Below are 6398 nucleotides of genomic sequence, written 5' to 3'. Positions count from 1 at the left end.
CCCCAAGTGAGGAGCAAATGTCCTTCAGGCCTATATTGAATTGATGGATCCTACTCCTATATCCCCTACTACCCCTTTGCAGCACTGGAATCACTGCCACATCTGAACCCCCCTCCCTAGCGGATAATAGTAAATCCCGGTAGTCTGACAGAGACTCACTAATATTCGCTCCTACCTGATTTGTTCCCACCCACAGAATCACCCGCAAGGGCAACTTTCGGCGATGAAAAACGTCTCGAACGTTGCCAATCTTCCCCCCAGGAAGACAACAGCGCTCGAAACCCCGAAAATCCCTACACACTCGGTTCCCAAGTTCCCTAACCATAGAATCGCCGATGATTAAACCCCTATCACTATCCCCCTCTACCTCATCCACGACCACCCATTCGCCCTCTAAAATGTCGTTGTTCGTGGAGATTTCTTCTTCATCAACAGGTGGCTCGACGACCAGAGGCTCCGTTATAACCGGGCCCTCTAGCACCCTAACTTTTTCCCGTAAAGCTTCGACCTCGAGTTCCAGCCTTTTCCTAACCAAGCACCCTTTACAATTGAAACTATCAGCTACTATACCCCTAGACCAGGGAAACCTCCCGTCGCAAGCTCTACACAACACTAGTCGAGGTCGAGGCATACTAACACTATTGCTAAAGCTAGATAATAATAATAATACTTAAAAATAGGAAAATGAGAAACGTTAACTGGAAATTAAAATAATGTAAAATACATTACTAGGCAAAATATACGTAAGAGATTATACGAAAAAATTACGTAAAAAAGAATGCTCAGCACTAAATCACGAAGAATAAAATAAATATGTATATAAAGAATACAACACCCTCTAAAAAAAGTATTAAGCTACGAAGTACAATTTATACTTATTAGAATTAGCTAACTCTCTCATCACACTTACACTACAACAATAGGCCCAAATGGAAGGAAAACAAAGTTATTGAGAGTACCCGGGAAAAAGTATACTCTGTTTGCTAACACTAACGTCCAAAAACCTACGAACTTATATCAAAGAAGCGAGCGAACCTGGCGAAAGAACAACGAAAATGAAATGCGAACGAGAAAAATAAATTTAAGTCGATCGAAAATACACAACGAAAATTAAAAAAAAATGAGAGCAATATAATAAAAAAACCACTTATCTCACAATCCAACGTGCGCTGAAAAAAAGAAAATCACCGCAGAATATGACTCAAAAATAAACAACACGCTAAGTAAAACTCACGAGAACGAAGAAAAACACAAAGAAAGACACAAAATGGCGCACTGGCGTGACGGTAATCCCCCGGCAACGGTTTCGGATAAAACTTCTTCTATTGGTCGGTGAGAGGAGCGCGATAATAGCACGTCCGTTCCCAACGACGGCGAAGACGAAAGTCCAACTAGTTTGAGTTCCGTATTTGTACAGAAGCAGCGTGATTGGTCATTCCGGGATTCGAACCCGGGTCGTCAGGATGAGAGTCAGGTATCTTAACTACTCGACTACACATCTTATGACTGGGTTTAGGAAGACAGTAAAGGTATGTGGAATATTGGAAACTAGTTTGAGTTCCGTATTTGTACACACGAAGCGTGATTATTCATTGCGGGATTCGAACCCGGGTCGTCAGGATGAGAGTCAGGTATCTTTACCACTCGACTACACAGCACATCTCAAAACTGGGTTTAGGAAGTCTAAAGCTATGTGGAATATTGGAAACTAGTTTGAGTTCCGTATTTGTACAGAAGTAGCTTGATTGGTCATTCCAGAATTCGAACCTGAGTCGTCAGGACGAGAGTCAGATATCTTAACCACACGAATACACAGCACGTCCTAAAACTGGGTTTAGGAAGACTGTAAAGGTATGTGGAATGTTTTAAACTAGTTTCAGTTCCGTATTTGTACAGAAGAAGCGTGATTATTCATTGCGGGATTCAAACCCGGGTCGTCAGGATGAGAGTCAGGTATCTTTAAAACTCGACTACACAGCACATCTCAATACTGCGTTTAGGAAGACTGTAAAGCTATGTGGAATATTGGAAATCAGTTTGAGTTCCGTATTTGTACAGAAGCAGCGTGATTGGTCATTCCGGGATTCGAACCCGGGTCGTCAGGTATCTTAACTACTCGACTACACATCTTATGACTGGGTTTAGGAAGACAGTAAAGTTATGTGGAATATTGGATTCTAGTTTGGGTTCCGTATTTCTACAGAAGAAGCGTGATTATTCATTGCGGGATTTGAACCCGGGTCGTCAGGACGAGAGTCAGGTATCTTAACCACACGACTACACAGCACGTCCTAAATCTGGGTTTAATAAGACTGTAAAGGTATGTGGAATAATAGAAGATATTTTGAGTTCTGCATTTGTACAGAAGAAGCGTGATTATTCATTACGGGATTCGAACCCGGGTCGTCAGGATGAGAGTCAGGTATCTTTACCAATGGACTACACAGCACATCTCAAAACTGGGTTTAGGAAGACTGTAAAGCTATGTGGAATATTAGAAACTTGTTTGAGTTCCGTATTTGTACAGAAGTAGCTCGATTGGTCATTCCATGATTCGAACCCGGGTCCTCAGGACGAGAGTCAGATATCTTAACTACTCGACTACACAGCACATCTCAAAACTGGGTTTAGGAAGACTGTAAAGCTACGTGGAATATTGGAAACTAGTTTGAGTTCCGTATTTGTACAGACGAAGCGTGATTATTCATTGCGGGATTCGAACCTGAGTCGTCAGGACGAGAGTCAGATATCTTAACCACACGACTACACAGCACGTCCTAAAACTGGGTTTAGGAAGACTGTAAGGGTATGTGGAAAATTGGAAACTAGTTTGAGTTCCGTATTTCTACAGAAGAAGCATGATTAGTCATTCCGGGATTCGAACCCGAGTCGTCAGGACGAGAGTCAGATATCTTAACCACTCGACTACACAGCACGTCTTATAACTGGGTTTAGGAAGACTGTAAAGGTATGTGGAATATTGGAAACTAGTTTGAGTTCCATATTTGTACAGAAGAAGCGTGATTATTCATTACGGGATTCGAACCCGGGTCGTCAGGATGAGAGTCAGGTATCTTTACCACTGGACTACACAGCACATCTCAAAACTGCGTTTAGGAAGACTGTAAAGCTATGTGGAATATTAGAAACTTGTTTGAGTTCCGTATTTGTACAGAAGTAGCTCGATTGGTCATTCCATGATTCGAACCCGGGTCGTCAGGACGAGAATCAGATATCTTAAACCCTCGACTACACAGCACATCTCAAACTGGGTTTAGGAAGACTGTAAAGGTATTTGGAATATTGGAAACTAGTTTGAGTTCCGTATTTGTAGAGAAGAAGCGTGATTATTCATTGCGGGATTTGAACCCGGGTCGTCAGGACGAGAGTCAGGTATCTTTACCACTCGACTACACAGCACATCTCAATACTGGGTTTAGGAACACTGTAAAGCTATGTGGAATATTGGAAACTAGTTTGAGTTCCGTATTTGTACAGAAGTAGCTGGGGTGTAATGTGATAGGCCTCCTCGTGGTGCACCCTGGGTAACGCCAAATCTATCACACGTCATTGTCATCGCTTTTTGTGCTCATATACTTCACCTTCAATAGCCCAAATTACACGTTTATTTCTACACATCTTGCAGTACATGTCTTGCGTCTCGTTTTGTCCTGTACATGTTTGTCTTCTGTGTCCAACCCCTCATTGTGGGCCCCGCTCAGGCGGGGAGGGGTCCTCCCGGATGGGGCATTGCTTCTAGCGTATACTCCATCTGGGACGCTGTCTACCTGCGTGTTTGCCGTGCGTGGAGACCCGTAAGGCTGGAGATGGGGATCCTGGTTAGCCTGATGCGCTAGCTTTGGCCTCGGATTCAGCCGAAACGGGAGGCCTGGATTAGCCCCGTCTGGGTCACTTGGCTGGTCGCCTCGGTGGCTGAAGGGGTTACACTACTGGGCAGGTAGAGGGGCCGGGCCTGCCGGACGTCGTTGAGGTTTGTTGGTGCTGCTTCACGACCATCTTGGATCTTGAACGCGTCTGCTCGCCTGCTTCGGTTGTGTATAGCTCCTACCTATCCTGACGTTGCTACTAACCTTCATCGGTTACGTGTGCGCGTCCCCTTGTAGGGCTCCATGGTGGGCATGGTCGGTAGGGGCCGAACACATTATCTCCAAAATGGGGAAAAATCAAAATGCACCAAAACGTCAAAGAACTGCTATGAGCGAAACAATTGTCACTGATCCTGCTCCTACTGTTTCATTTTTCTTCCTGCATTGCACTGACACTGATAAACCGCTGGCCAAAGTGTCACCATTCATAATAGACAAAGCTCTCTATGGCGCAATAGGCACATTAAAATCAGTGAAGGTTCTTCGTTCAGGAGACCTTCTAATTGAAACTAACACACCTAAACAATCCGAACTCGTTCAAAAGCTCACATCTCTCGGAGACATTCCAATAATAGTCAAAATTCATCCCACGTTGAATTATTCACGTGGTGTCATTTCAGATAATAACTTAATTAACATGGATGAAGAAGAACTAACACAAGAGCTGGCGTCTCAAGGCGTAACATCTGCCAAACATATTATGAGCCGCAAAGATGGCAATCCAGCTCCATCACGTAACATAATCCTGACATTCTCATCACCGACATTGCCGAAAGATATTAAGATAGGCTATTATAGCCTCAAAATTCGCCCATACATACCTAACCCCGTAAGATGTTTCAACTGCCAGAAATTCGGTCACTCACGAACGGCGTGCCGAAGTCAACCCACCTGCGCGAAATGCGGTGAGAGGGACCACATTTCGGACAACTGCACTTCAACATCATTCAAGTGCGTCAATTGCGGTGGCATTCACCCCGCATTTGACAGGAAGTGTCCGAAATGGAATGAAGAAAAAGAGATCCAGAAGATCAAGGTCCTTAATAACATCTCGTATATCGTAGTACGTCGTCGCATAACATCTAACCAAGCTCCAATAGTTGGTAAATCATACGCCAATACGACTTCACAATCACCGACTACTAACAAGATTAACAGTGTAACAAAAGTTTCTATTACAACTCAGACCGAACCAATTGCTAACACATCCACTCAAACTTCATCCAATCAACCATGCAATAGTTGTGGCTGCTGTTGCTCCGCTGGATTCCGGAGGGAGTCCACTACCTCCGAAGAAGAAGCGAGAAAAGAAACAGCGAACACATTCAAAATATCTACCGGTACCAAACCGAAAATTAGTTCTGGAAATAAAACAAAAAAGAAACCTTTCAAGACGGGGTATTCCAAAAAAGCCATACAGAGAGCTTTGACACATCCCACCGTTAAAAATTTGTCACTTATCGATGACACATCGATTGGTGACATGGATCTTGACAATACTACAGAATCCGGTACTACCCGCCGCAAGATTGACCGGAATAAATTTAAGGACCTTGAACCGTCTACTTCTATTTGAAATTGAAATTTATGGCCAACATAATTCAATGGAACATTCGTGGTCTTAGATCCAATTATGAAGATCTCAAGGATTTGATCAATCGTTATCATCCTGTTTGCGTGGCACTCCAGGAAACTTTTACGAAGCCCTCGGAGACATGGAACATCAGGCGACATTCCCTGTTCCGTATTGATTACGATGACGGGAGTAGAGCCTGCCGCGGTGTTGCTCTGCTGGTTCCACATCACGTGTCGTCGCGCGTTCTAACGCTGCGCACGAACCTGCAAGCCATCGCGGTGGAAATCTCTACAGGCCTAAGAATTACCATCTGTTCCATTTATTTGCCACCAAATGACACCATCTTACAGAGAGATCTAGAAGATCTGATTGATCAATTACCTCCACCATTTTTTCTTCTTGGAGACTTCAATGCACATAACCTGATATGGGGTTCTAACAGCAACACCCCACGTGGCGAAATGGTTGAACGGCTGTTAGAAGACATGGACCTCGCCATCATGAATGATGGCAGTTTCACTCATTTTCATGCCCCAAACAATAGTTTCACTGCAATAGATCTATCCTTATGTTCACCCTCACTCTTGCCCAACTGGTCTTGGTCGGTTGATCCGGACCTCCACGGGAGCAATCATTTTCCTCTAGTGGTTAAGTGCCTTGATCGAAGCCATAGCATACCTGAGGGTCCTCCTCGGTGGAAGCTTGTGGCCGCCCGATGGGCAGACTTCACGGTCAAGGCAGAAATCACGGAGGATATGGTTTCGCAACCCGACGTCGACCACTGTGTCGACCTTGTGACCAGTTGTATGATCTCAGCAGCCAAAGAAACAATACCCAAAGTCTCCTCGAAACTTCCTAAATTTCCTAAACCTTGGTGGAACCACGAATGTAATCTTACGATTAAAGCACAAAAGAAAGCGTGGAGTAGGTTCCGG

The sequence above is a fragment of the Pholcus phalangioides genome, unplaced genomic scaffold (assembly GCF_987345545.1).
Source record: "Pholcus phalangioides strain wild (caught in Gottingen) unplaced genomic scaffold, Ppha-v1.0 ptg000005l_1, whole genome shotgun sequence".
NCBI classification, from domain to species: Eukaryota; Metazoa; Arthropoda; class Arachnida; order Araneae; family Pholcidae; genus Pholcus; species Pholcus phalangioides.
Note: the sequence above shows the minus strand (reverse complement) of the source record.